Source organism: Rana temporaria, chromosome 1 (genome assembly GCF_905171775.1).
Source record: "Rana temporaria chromosome 1, aRanTem1.1, whole genome shotgun sequence".
NCBI lineage: Eukaryota > Metazoa > Chordata > Amphibia > Anura > Ranidae > Rana > Rana temporaria.
The window spans coordinates 508,029,489-508,044,086 of record NC_053489.1 but is presented as its reverse complement, the minus strand read 5'-3'; positions in this window follow the sequence as shown (position 1 = coordinate 508,044,086).

The following is a 14,598-nucleotide window of genomic DNA, read 5'->3' as shown; positions in this document are numbered from 1 at the left end:
GTGGCCCTTATGGGCAGCACTGATGATGAGGTACTGATAAGTACTGACAAGTGTTACTGCTGGGCAGTGATTGGCACTGTGGCGGGCAGTAATTAGCACTGTGGTGGGCAGTGATTTGCAATGTGGTGGGCAGTGGCAGAATTTAATGTTGGTACATTGCTGGGCACTGGTTGGCAGGTGATTAGTACATCTGAGGGAGCTGTGCTGATAATCAATGTGCTGATTATCAGCACAGACCCCCCCCCCCCGCCTCTGACACGGAGAGCTGCCGATCTGCTCTCCCTGTCAGCGCGAACTGAGGAATGCCGTTTACTGGCACTTCCTGGTTCATGCAATGATCAGCTGTGATTGGTCACGGCTGATCATGTGGTAAGAAGCCTCTGACAGAGGCTTCTTATAACGATCGGAGATACGGCATGTCAGAATGACACGCCGCACTCACGATCACTGCGCTGCGCGCACCGGCATGTGACGTCCAGTCAGGATAACTGAACCACTTGTAAAAAAGAAAAGGAAAAAAAACGTGCTGTCAAGAATATTAAGAATGTGTGATTGCTGCCTGCACAACAGATATGCTGTATTGTAAAGCCCAAATAAAAAGTGATAAAGTGCGGCGCTCAAAATAATACTTCTGATGTGCTCAAAAGATATAAATAAGTGAATGAATAAATAAAAATGTACTGTCCGTGTAAACTAACCAATTAGGTTGCACCAATATGCTGGTTAAGATGTACACACAGTAAATAATAAATGGTGATCAAACTGATATTGAAACCACAAAAAACAAGACAATTGATGCACAAAAACAAAAGTCCAAGTAATCAGGGTAAATGAATACACAAAGTGATAAATGTGAATCTATAATAAATATCAAAAGTGACAATAAACCAAGTGTGTTGGTGAACAAGTGAATATATAGTCCAAATATTCCACTGAGATGAAAGTGACTGTATAATTAGTTGTCTGTAGGTAAGCCACCACCGTGAAGATCAAAGGCTTATCAAACGAGTTGGACCCAGCAAGGCTTACGCCTGTTGAGTCGAACGGGCTTGTTGGTGTATCACACCTGGGGAGAAGTAAGCAAGCACACCTTCCAATAGAACCAGGCAGAGGTATATCACAATATTGAGATCAATGAGTATGCACCATGTATAAGGCAACGGTACTTACTTCATATATAAATCCTCCCAATATATCATGTAGTAAAAGGAGAGAAATTGGGCCACATAGTGTGATTCCGTTTCAACGTGAGAACATTTATTAAATAAATACAAAATGGTCACTCACATTTGAGAAGACATGTAAAAGCAAGTTAAATCAAAATAACACAGTGGCATCAGCAGAGCCATCCCGACGCGTTTCTCCTAATAAGGCATCTTCCTGGGATATACACTTTTGTTGCAGCTGCCAATCAGGTTGGACATTGAGGGACATGAAAAGTACTTTCTGGCTCCCATGTTATGCCTGCCCCCCATTTGTCCCCCGGGGGTGTCTTTGCTGATTCCTTTCCTTCAGCTTCTAGGACAGACACAACTTGTTGATTAATTGGCTTTTGAGACGTTGGCTCAGTCCATATGTGAGTATAGGATCTCTTTGTGTAAGGTCTGCTTTAAGTCATTTATCTTTATGTTATAAAGATATTTTTTCTGTAGATACACTGCATTTACATCTACTCGCAAAACGTGTTGAATTTTATGATGCATGTGTTCTACTGTACATCAACAATTTCAAACATATATGTATGTGGCCACTTGGTATGCTGTGTCTATCACTGCCAAGTGGTTTGGCACTTATGTTTATGAATTTGTATATACGATGAATGTTATACAATTTTAATAAATTTACAAGCTACAGTATCTTATAAAAGTGAGTACTACCCTCACAATTTTGTAAATATTTTATTATGTTTTCATGTGACAACATTGAATCAATGACACTTTGCTACATTGTAAAGCAGTGTACACTACAGCTTGCATTACACTGTAAATTAGTTGTGTCCTCAAAATAACTCAACACACAGCCATTAATGTGTAAACTGCTGGCAACAAAATGAAAATGTCCAAATTGAGCCCAAAGTGTCAATATTTTGTGTGGCTACCATCATCTTCCAGTGCTGCCTTTACCCTCTTGGGCATGGAGTTCACATGTTGCCACTGAAGTCCTCTTCCACTCCTCCGTGATGACATCACTGAGCTGGTGGATGTTAGAGACCTTGCTCTTTTCCACCTTCCCTGTGAGAATGCCCCACAGATGCTCAATAGGGTTTAGGTCTGGAGACATGCTTGGCCAGTCCATCACCTGCTTCTTTAGCAAGGCAGTAGTCGTCTTGGAGGTGTGTTTGGGGTCATTATCATGTTGGAATACTGGCCTCTGGATATGACACTGAGCAAGTGCACTCAACTTGTATGGTCAACCATGGCTAGGTCTGTTCTGAGTGGAACCTGTCCTGTTAAAGCGCTGTATGGTCTTGTCTAGTGTTGCTCACGAATATTCATATTGCGAATATTCGTTACGAATATTGCATATTCGATTATTCGCGAATAACTCGAATATCGCGGCCAAAATTCGCTATTACGAATATTCACATTTTTTCAAATTTATTTTTAAAACAGATCACATCCTAGTGATCTTCATCGACGTCTAAAAGCATTGCTGGTATGATTAGAGACCCTGGGCCGAGTAGCTAAGCTGAGGCGATCCTTTTATGTTGACGAATATTCGTATCGCGAATATTCGTATTACGATTATTCGCGAATACTTTCTCCGCCCTTCTTTTGCATCAGAGCCAATCAGAGTTCTCCTACCACAGTTGTCAGAGGTTAGCAACCTCCATAGCAACCAATAGGAACCTGCCTGCACGACCAGTATATAAGATCACTCCCAGCAGTATTTCAGTGCAGATTCACAAGGTGGCTAGAGAGAGTGGAGTGTTTCTGTGCGTTTTTCCAGTGTATCACATCTTCAAAGAATTTTCCATCTTTTGTCCCGTGTCATCATTTGCATTTCACCTCTTTAATGAGAATAATAACTGTTTAACATAAAGACATTTAAGAGATGTCAATGTAAACGGTTTACTTGGCTTTTTTTTAACTCAACAGAATCAGGGGCCCCAGTGTGCGGTTGATCTTTACCTAACTCAATACAGGTCAGTCTAGAGGAGAGATCTGTATTTTCCAAATCTATGGTTATTCAATATTTATTAAACTAATCAATATACAAATTGGTCAAAGTAAACCCTCAAATCTATATGATAATGTATTTATTTTATTAATACCTTGTTGTTAGTTGCAGGGTCCATTACGTAAAACCACACTTTTTCCAAAGGGCAGGTGAAATTGAATGTTTCGGAATTTCGCAATCAATTTCGCATTAGCAAAATTTTGCAAAATTTTTTTTTTGATAAAATATCACGAATATTCGATTTTAGCGAATATTTCACGAATATTCGTCTATATATTCGTGATATATCGCAAAATCGAATATGCCGTATTCCGCTCAACACTAGTCTTGTCCACCATGCTGCAGTTCAGGATTAGGGTCTTGGCAATCTTCTTATAGCCTAGGCCATCTTTATGTAGAGCAACAATTAGTTTTTTCAGATCCTCAGAGAGTTCTTTGCCATGAGGTGCCATGTTGAACTTCCAGTGACCAGTATGAGAGAGTGAGAGTAATAACACCAAATTGAACACACCTGCTCCCTATTCACACCTGATACTTTGTAACACTAATGAGTCACATGACAGCGGGGAGGGAAAATGACTAATTGGGCCCAATGTGGACATTTTCACTTAGGGGTGTACTCACTTTTTGTTGCCAGCGGTTTAGGCATTATTGGCTGTGTGTCAAGTTATTTTGAGGGGGCAGAAAATGTACACTGTTATACAAGCTTTACACACGCTACTTTACATTGTAACAAAGTGTAATTTCTTCACTGTTGTCACATGAAAAGATATAATAAAATATTTACAAAAATGTGAGGGGTGTACTCACTTTTGTAAGATACTGTATGTTTAATATGTATACTCTTATTGACTGTGTTGTGCTCACCTCATTTAAAGTCCCATGGGCGTAATTCTTTTCTATTGTATTCATATTAGGGATGGAGGTGTGTCACTGGTCAACATCAGACCGTTTTCTCTTTGCAATGGAAGTGAAGGAATAGCTAGAAGATCAAGAATATCTTGCCCCTTGTATTAAAATAGAAAAAAACAAGCTAAAGATCACTATTTTTCTTAGAAAGCTGGTGGCTTCAACTAATATTTTTATGTCCACTTTACTGCTTTGATCAAAGATTGTATGGCTCAGAACAGTGGTAAACAAAGTCTTACATAACTTTACTGCTGTTGGTTGACATTTTTTAACTCCACAGTGTTCTTATTTAGTAGCCATCAGTGAAATATGTTCCCCATAACATCTTAGTCAAATAATAAAAAAAAAAAAGATAAAGAACTGTAGCGCCCTCTTCCATAGGTAGGTGCTAGAGGTAAGGTGTTTTGGGTAATAGCTGCCAGGCAGGTACATTTTAGGCAGGCCTATGCTGCATGCTAGGCCCACTTGTTTTGATCTGGGGGGCAGGGAGTGGTTAGTGTAGCCGTGGCTGTGACTACCTGTCTTTCAGCTCTTGGGTGCCTCCCTTGCTTCCAGGGAGAATGTTCTGGAAGAGGGCCAGGGTTGGGAATTGGAGTGATAGGGAGTGAGGAGCCCTGACCAATCCCCAACTGGGATTGGCAGGGGGCATGCCTCTTACCTAAACTCAGGTTCAGTCCACTGGAGGGGAGTTGTCGGCTGGGTGAAGTGAAGAATGGAGTGTTAGACTGCAGCAGGAGGCCCAATCCCATCTGGGGGGGTGCAGGCCACAGCAGAGGAGCTCAGGAGCTGGGAGGCAGCCTGTCCTAAACTGGTCATGGAGAGGTGTCCTGGAACAGGAGCTGGGGAAGCAGTCGGTACGCACGGGTGGGGGAAATTCTTCACAAAGGACTCAGGGCAGGAGAAGGTTGGTGAGTGAGGCACAGTGGATAGCTGGAAGAGGCAGGGGAAGCTGGGTGCAAGGCCAGAGGAAAGACTGTGGGGTTCTATGACAAATTGCTGTGGCCTGAATGCACAGGATTTGCAAGTTGGACTGGCTGGGATCAGTAATCCATCTACCGTTTATTTCTGTTGAAGTAACTAGGTCGCCAAATAGGGGTACTGCATGCCCCTGGCCTATCGGGATTCAGAAAGTTCAGCAACAGCCAGGGATTATTCAGAGTAATGCCTGGTACAGTTCAAGATGATGGGGTGGAAATACTGACACTGTGACAGGGAAGTTTGTACAGGGGGAGAAGAGTCCTGGGTGTAACAGTCTGCAGGAGCTGTATAGAGGAGGAGTGACAGACTGCAGGAGTTGTGCAGAGAAGTGTAAAGTCAAAAGCTGCATATACACGACCTTTTTTTATTACGTGAAAAATTAAATTTTTTTAATTGGTTGTTGAAAACGGTCGTGTGTAGGCTCCAGAGCAAATTTAGAACAAGCTCTATTTTTTCTCGTCGTTTTTGACATCGTCATTTTTCTTGTTGTGAAAAATGGTTGTGTGTACGCTTTAACGACGGGAAAAAAACACGTATGCTCAGAAGCAAGTTATGAGACGGGATCGATTGTTATGGTAAAACTAGCGTTCGTAATGGAAATAGCACATTCGTCACGCTGAAACAGACTGAAAAGCATGAAGACTGAAAAGCGCAAATTGTCTCTCACCAAACTTTTACTAACACGCGGTAACACAAAATCAGAAAAAGCAGCCCAAAGGGTGGCGCCATCCGAATGGAACTTCCCCTTTATAGTGCCGTTGTACGTGTTGTCGTACAATTTGTTCGTCTCCGCACTTTGCTTGAGCATTTTTTTTCACGATCGTGTGTATGCAAGGCAGGCTTGACAAGAATCACGTCGAGAAAAACTTTGTTTTTTCCATGACATTAAAAACAGTCATGTGTACGTGGCAAAAGTCTGTCAAGGTTAGAGTCCTATACAGAATATGCAAAGCGCAACCGCTATAGCAATTCTTAATCCGCAAAGTCACAATGACCATTTCCAGTTTAAAGCTCAACCGCTATAACATGGCAAATGTAATATGTTCTTGGGACAGGGAGGACTGTGGAGAGGTTAAAAAAAGAATAATATCGTCTGCAAACAGACTTATGTTATGGGACCGACCTGACAATAGAAAACCAGGGACTCCAGCATGGGATCTAATCTTTTCTGCTAGGGGTTCTACGAGAAGGTTAAAGAGGTGCCCTCTGTCTCCTTCCATCTTTAACCTTTATTTTATTTTTTAAGTGTATTTTGTGCGTGTACTCGAGAGAGGAGCCAGACTGCAGGAGTTGGCAGGCTCCCCGCAGAGGCAATCTGCCACCTTTCTCCATGCCCCGGGTGGCAATGGTGGGGTTCTCCCACACAGTCTGCCCTACCTGCTCCGCTTTGAAGCCCAACAGGGCAGAGGGACTCCCTATAAGGGAGTGAGAGGATTACCCCGCTCAACCAGCCCCATTAGTCCTTTGCCTCTCTTTTTAGAGACCGTGTGGTCAAAGTGCGTGCATGTTAACCCAATTTCGAGTGCGTGTGTAAGTGTGGTGTTTTTTTTGTGGGAGGGGGGTACTAAGCGCAGGCTTACCTCGCATAGCACACCCACCGGGAGCCGGGCTGAGACCACCAAACTCAATTCACATGTAGCTAAGACTGGGATCCGAACCCCTAGCAGCAGAGGTGAATGGCTTGTCAGCGCAGTGCCAATCGCGTTGAGCCACCGCAGCTCTCAGCTTTATTTTCTATGCAATTTATCGACTAAAAGGGATTTGCTTTCGTAAAACAGCAAATGTTCCAATCGAAAGCGCACATTTTATTTCATAGCATTAACTACTTCAATAAAAAAAAATTCTTAGTTTCTGTCATAAAATTTTGTTTTCTCCTTCACTGACGGGCGCCGATGAGGTGGCACTTATGGGCACTGATGAGGCAGCACTGATGGGCACTGGTGAGTTGGGACTGATAAGGTGGCACTGATGGGCACAGAAGAGGAGGCACTGATATGCAGCACTGATGGGTACCAATAGGTGGCACTGATATGCAGCAGTGATGGGCACTGATAGGCGGCACTAATGGGCACTGACAGGCGGCACTGACAGGTGCCACTGACTGGCACTGACAGGTGGCACAGAAGGACACTAATAGATGGAACTCATGGGCAGCACTGATGATGAGGTACTGACAGGTGTTACTGCTGGGCACTGATTGGCACTGTGGTGGGCTCTGATTGACACTGTGGTGGGCATTGAGAGACTTTAAGGGCACTGACTGGCAGCTAGTGGCCACTGATTGTCATCTGATTGGCACATCTGATGGGGGGCTGTGCTGATAATCAATGGGCTGATTATCAGCACAGACTCTCCTCTGACAGGGAGAGCTGCTGATCGGCTCTCAGTGTCAGCACAAACCGAGGAATGCTATTTACCAGCACTTCCTGGTTCACGCAATGATCAGCTTTCATTGGTCACAGCTGATCACGTGATAAGAAGCTTATGTCAGAGGCTCTTTACCATGATCGGAGATGCGGCATGTCAGACTGGCACACCACACTCGCGATCGCCGTGCTGCTTGCCCCCATGGGAGCACGCCGGCATGCTATCCTGCTGGGCCTCATATAACACCCAGTCAGGATAACAGAACCACTTCCTGGCCGTCAATCCACTATAGACTGGTCGGGAAGTGGTTAAATGTATGTTACTGCACAAGTTTAATTCACATAAACATATTTAAAATGTTCATGCAGATCCTTTTACTCCTTTTTTTTTGTCTTGAACTTAGATATATCTTTTTTTTTTGTCTGAATATGTATGACAGCCCTTGCATGTTGAAAACCCAACTCTTGCTTGATAATAAGTAACATTTTAATTGCCAAGGCATTGTTAAGGCGGATCTTTCCGCTTATCTGTAAGCCTACCGCTTCACAAGTAATTATGCTTTTGGAGGGGAAAAAATAAAAAGTCAGAATGAAAACATCTTACTTTCTTTCTTAATTTAGCAAAACACATTTTTTGTTAATGTGAAGGCAGCAGTACAGCGTTACAATAGTAGAGCCCCCTTTGTTGGCTAACTTAAGTTATTAAGGATGGAAGTTTAAAATAAAATACATCAGTCATAATGCCTGATATAGAAAAGTAACATGCTTTGAAAGCTTGCATCTTATTAAGTTAGTCAATAAAGTGTATCACTTAAACTCCAAACTTTCTTTCTTCTTTGTGTGTTCATGTTAAAAAGTATGCTCTCTATATATTTAATATAATGAAATATTGGGTGGATTTGGTATATGAGGAAATATAAAAGGGACATTACATTCAAAAAAGTTATAGAAATACCAAAAGATTAACTAAATGGGCTTTAATGGTGCCCCAAAGAGTAACACACAGTACAACTATTATTTAAAATCATCTAGGAGGATTATTCTCCAAACTATACTTTATTAATATGAACATTAAAAACTAGATAAAGTCCAACTAAAATATTAAAAGAAGACACATGCAGCACTATATAAAGTCAGACATGAATTGCAACATTACAGTGAGTATATATTGTATGTGAAAGCAATAACTCCTGTTGGAGTATGCTGTCTATTCCAAATATGTCTCTGATGCCTCAACATGTTTCGCAGGTGTCTCTGTCTACTTCCTCAGGAGGATAGCCACTACTAGTGAGAAAAGACAAAAAACATATACAACAGGTAAAATAGGTATTGAACACATCACCATTTTTCTAGGTAAATATATTTATAAAGGTGCTATTGACATGAAATGGTCACCACAAGTCGGTAACAACCCATGTAATCCATATATACAAAAGACCCAAAACACATAAGTTCAAAAAATGAAGTTATGTGTAATAAAAATTGAATGACACAGGTAAAAAGCATTGAACGCGCTAACTGAAATGTATTTAATAGTTTTACAAAATTCTTTGTTGGTAATGACAGTTTCAAGATGCCTCTGTTTCCACTGTATGGAAATAACTAGTTGCATGCATTGCTCTGGTGTGATTTTGGCCCATTCTTCCACATAAACAGTCTTTAAATCTTGAAGATTCCATGGGCCTCTTCTATGAACTCTGCTCTTTGTTTATCGTACATTACGGGACACAGAGCTTAGTCATTACATAGTGGGTTGTATGGTCAACAGAGGTGATTGGACATTGTCACAACCAATGAGAATAAGTTCCCCTCCATATAACCCCTCCCATACAGGAAGTACCTCAGTTTTTTTGCCAGTGTCTAAGAAGATTGGACGCGATGAGGATAGTGCTAAGAAAACTCTGCCATAGAGGCCCCTGTGGCAAAAGAGCTAAACTTCGGGTCCATCCAAGATGCTTAAATTATTACGCCCCAATTGGATGGTATCCGGGCCTCACGCACGAGCTGTCGCCTGTAATGTCTATCTTTGGAGGACTGGGCTCTAGGGTCCAGCACTTTTGCTTTTTTACAAACGCTAAAAGTCCTGGCAGAGTCTTTTAAAAAGGCCCATGGAAGAGGAATCCTTTAAGTAGGAACTCATATCCCAGAAGGTTGGCACACATTACCCGCCGTGATGGGTGAAAATTGTTTTTTCCTTGAAAGTGGGTGTCTTCTCTATTTCCACCACTAGAGGGAGTAAAGTATCGAGTTATACTCACCAAGCCCCAGACAGTGTCAGGTCGGTTTAGACAGCACACTCTCCCCTGCAGAGCTCTGCCATGGGGCGATCAGGTCCTTTTTCCTCACTGCCATAATGCAGGAGAATCCTGCTTCCCTCAGAGATGCCAGACACCCTGGGGGCACGCTTTATGGGGCAAAGAGGAAGGAGCGGATTGCGGGCACGCGCCCTTGCACGGGCACGTCATTCACTGCATTTTTGCAGGCACATTCACATTCATTGACGTTTGGACTCTAGTATAGTTTCAATGTTTCTTGAATTGCTTTAGTAGCTCACATATTTTCCTTGCTGTCTATTTGTTCTTAAGGGGACTTTTCATGAGATTCCTAAAAATAAATCTTATCTAAATCCTAAGACTATTTACACATGGTTGTTATTTTTGTAAAGACTATTCATGTGGAAAGCAGAAAATGTTCTTATGCACATGAATTTTATTCTTACCATAACGTATACTTATTGTCACTTGTACACAGTTAGCGACAAATGAAAGCAGAATGCAACATAGGTAAAAGAATTGTACAGATTATGACATATATCTGAGAGTACTGATGTCTACTTATCATTGAATTGGTGAGTAAATATGCTGTAGTTTAAGAACAGTCAATTGTGCTTTCCATAATGCATCAACGAGCTTCTAATTACAGCTTTTAGTACTAAAAGCTTTGTACTATTTTTGACTGATAAAGCACTGCACAAAATGTTTTTATGCTTCAAATATATTATACAATTTACTAGAGCTAATTCTAACATTTTTTTTGTATCTTTCTTATCTCAAAAACCTAGTAATGAATTTTTTTAGTGCCAAAGTTATCTGTTTTTAACCTTATTGCATGTTGAACTTTGCTTATTGCTTTTTTTGTGGGCTTTGCAATCTTTTGAACTACTAATATCAAATAATAAGTACAATAGATATGAATGGGTCCTCTAACCTGTGTTTTAAAGATAATATCCACAATATCAGATGTAGTCAGCTAAAGAAGTCTTCACATTGTGTGCTAGAACTCTGCAGAGAATCTGTAGAAAATAAATTTTATATAAAAAAAGCACAACCGCAAACCCTTTGCAAGAAGGCTAAAAACAGATGTACTCAGTAACTTTCTTTGAAGTTTAGCAAAGTGTTTGCTTGCCAGATTTTGCACTGTGACTTTTGTGTGCTATGTTATTGAGGAAACATCATATTGTATTTTAGGGAACTAGAAGAAAAAATATATCAGCTATAGGAATTCAAACTGGTAGACAAATAGTATTTAGAACACGTATTTATAGCCAGGGCTTTTCTTCTCAGAGAAAAGGTGCAGGAACTCACACCCCTCCCTTAGGTCACGCCTGTCTCTGCCCCCTATCCAACCCTAGACCTGCCCCTACCCACCCTCCTAGAACCGCCCCTAGAACCGCCCCTAGGACCACCCCTTGTCTCACCCCTAGACCACGCCTACACACTTACCACCGCCCCCTTTAGAGAACTGGAAACCAAGTATCATTTTGGGGGATATTTAAGGTATTTTTGTATGGAATTTGTTAATAAGCAAAGAAGTAAAATGTATAAAACATTATAAATATCCAGTGCTTACCAAAGTAATCTCAGAGGCGCTTCCAGATTAGTGTTGCTCACGAATATTCGCATTGCGAATATTCGACTCGAATATAGCATATTCGAGAAATCGCGCTATATTTCGAAATTCGCGGTGAATATTCGCAATTCCGAATATTCGATTTTTTACAATTTTTTTTTTGAATCAGATCACATCCTAGATATCTCCATCGACGTCTAAAAGCATTGCTGGTATCATTAGAGACCCTGGGCCGAGTAGCTGAAGCGTTCATTGAATTTTCCAGAAAGATCGCAATGCGATTATTCGGCAAACGCAATATCGCGCGATTATTTTCCTCGCCCCGATCTTCCGCATCAGAGCGATTTTTACAGTTTCATTTTTAAAACAGATCACATCCTAGTGATCTCCATAGACGTCTGAAAGCATTGCTGGTATGATTAGAGCCATTGGGCCGAGTAGCTGAAGCGATCATTTTATATTGCCGAATATTCGCAATGCGAATATTCGGCAATAGGAATATTGCGCGATTATTTGCTCCGCCCTTTTGCATCAGAGCCAATCAGAGTTCTCCTTCCACACTCGTCACAGGTTAGCAACCAATAGGAACCTGCCTGCATGGACATTATATAAGCTCACTCCCAGCACCATTTCATTGCAGATTCAGAAGCTGGCTATAGAGTGTGGAGGCTGTTTCTGTGTTCCTGGTTTCCTGTGTCTTTGTTCTTGATTGATTTAGATCATCACCAGCATTGCTATTTAGTGATTCCAGTGGATCTTTTCCAGTATATCAACTGCTTTTTTCAAAGCAATAGACCCAAGAGCTTTTTTCAAAGCTACGTTTTGTGCTGTTTTGTGCTGTTTTTTTCATTTGTGTTACTGTTTGATCCTGCAATCCTCCCTGTTCAGTTATATTTGCAAGAGATTTCAGAACACATATTGATCTGAGCTTTATAAAAGAGCTTTTCTAAAAGCTAAGTTTTGTTCATCTTGTGTTACTGTCAGATCTTGCAGGTTCGCTGTTCAGTGATATTTGATAGGCATCTCAGTTCAAATTTTGTTTAGTTTTCCCTAAAGAGCTTTTATAAAAGCTAAGTTTTGTGTTCAGTTTAGTTAAATTTTGTGTAGTAAGTGTACACACTGTTAGTGTACATTTATTTCATCTAGCTTAGCTTAGTGTGTGTTTAGTGTCTGTGTTTTGTGTTTAAAAAAAAAAAAAAAAAAAAAGTTAGTGTTTGTTTAGTGCTTTTTTTTTTTTTCTTTAATTTTGTAGTCCTTGTCTGGTGTACTACTTTTCTTATAGTTTAGTAGCTGTCTGTGTACGTCTTTGTCTGCGTGCCTGTCTTGTAAAAAAAACACAAAAACACATTTTGTTCACATTTTCCCCCCCAATAAAGTTTAACCCCCCCACACACATATCAGCAATTATGAGCGGCATCCGTGGCCGTGGCAGTAGGGGTAGGGGAGTTACTCCCAGTGCTGGATCGCTGCCAGCACGGGGTACCTCTCGTGCCCCTACTAGTGGTAGAGGATCGGGTGCAAGGGGAGTACGCCTGATCCGGGAGTTCTTCCCATCGGGCAGCCGCCCGATATTGCCATCTCAGGCTCAAGTAGTGGTGGACTACATGGGGCACAGCAGTGCCACTGAGTCGTCGGTCCCGACTCACAGTAGTACCACCATTACACCATTGCCTGTACTACCCCCCCCCAGCCCCCAAGAGTCCAGCATCTTACTGTTCGACAGCGACAGTGATAGGGATCTCTTGGGGGAGGCCATGCATCAGGCAGACCTCCAGCTCTGTCCTGATGGTCAGGACCTTTTTGAAGGGATGGATGAGGAGGATGGGATACCTGCTGGCAGTATCCCAGAGACATCCCTTCAAACTGGTGCTGCTGTTTTGGTGCAGGAAACAGCAGCACCTAGTCAGACCCAGGCGTGGGTGAGGGGACAGCGGAGCCAGGCTAGAGGCTCCATGTCACGTGGTTCCCTCAGACCAACACATCTCAGCCCTTGGTCTGACATCTCTGGGGGCGAAGAGGGTGACCCATCATGGTTGCCATCTGACGCGTCGGCTCACTACGTCAGTGACGACGGGGAAGGTAGGCACCCTGGTGAAACGGTGCGCCAGGTCACCACCAGGGAGACCATCGTCAGGGTCTCCACTGGTGATGGCAGCAGGAGGTGTCAGGAGGAGGAGCAGCAGCAGCAGCAGCAGCAGCAGGCAGCTCCACCTGTGCGCACCGAATCCCAGCAGGTGCAAGTAAGCGTCACCCCATCTGACAGGAGGGCGGTGCTGAAGTCACCTGTCTGGAATTTCTTTACCCTGGTGGCAGACAACCCTACCGTGGCCATCTGCCGGATTTGTAAAGTGAGGGTGAAGAGAGGGAAGTGTTTGGCTCGGGTGGGTACCACAGCCCTGAACCAGCACCTGAGGATAAACCACTGGGCGTTGTATGAGGAGATGAAGCGTGGTGGTGGTAGCAGCGCCACCACCACAAGTGAGCAGGGTACAGCAGCCCCTGCCACATCTTCATCTGTTTCCAGCAGGTCATGCCCCCCCGCTCCCTCTAGTAGAGGTACTGGTACCGGCAGCCAGACCTCTACTTCCACAGCACCCTCCACGTCTGTGTCCCGCACTGCCGTCCGGCGCCAGGCGTCGATTTCAGACGCCTTTGACCGCACCACTCCCTTCCCCCCTGGAGACCGACGTGTGCGTTCCCTCAATGGGCTCCTGGCAAGGGTTATTGCCCAACATCTGCTGCCCTTCAACATAGTTGACAGCAACCCCTTCAGGCAGATGTTGGAGCAGGCCCAACCCCAATGGCGTGTCCCCAGCCGCCATTTCTTTGCCAGGACTGGTGTCCCTGCCCTACACCAGCACATTGTGCAGAATGTAACCCTGTCGCTGGATCACGCTGTCAGCGACAGGGTTCATCTGACAATGGATGGCTGGACCAGCAGGCATGGGCAGGGACGCTACATCAGCTTCACGGCCCATTGGGTTTCCCTCCGAGGCGTCGGTGAGGGATCGTCGGCAACCGATCTTGTGGTGCCGCCCCGGGGTGTCCAGGGGAGAACTGCTGGTCTCCCTCAAGCCACTGTCTCCGCAGCTGCTGAGCCTCCCAGCAAGCGCCCCCGTAGCTACTCAAGTGTGGGGCACGTGCGCTGTCAGGCCGTGCTCCAGCTTGTTAGTTTAGGGGACCGGAGACACACTGCAGAAGAAGTGCTGAAAGCACTTCAAGCTCAGGTCCAGAAGTGGCTGACACCCCGAAGGCTCCAGCCAGGTATGGTTGTCTGCGATAATGGCAGCAACCTACTCGCCGCCCTCCATGCTGG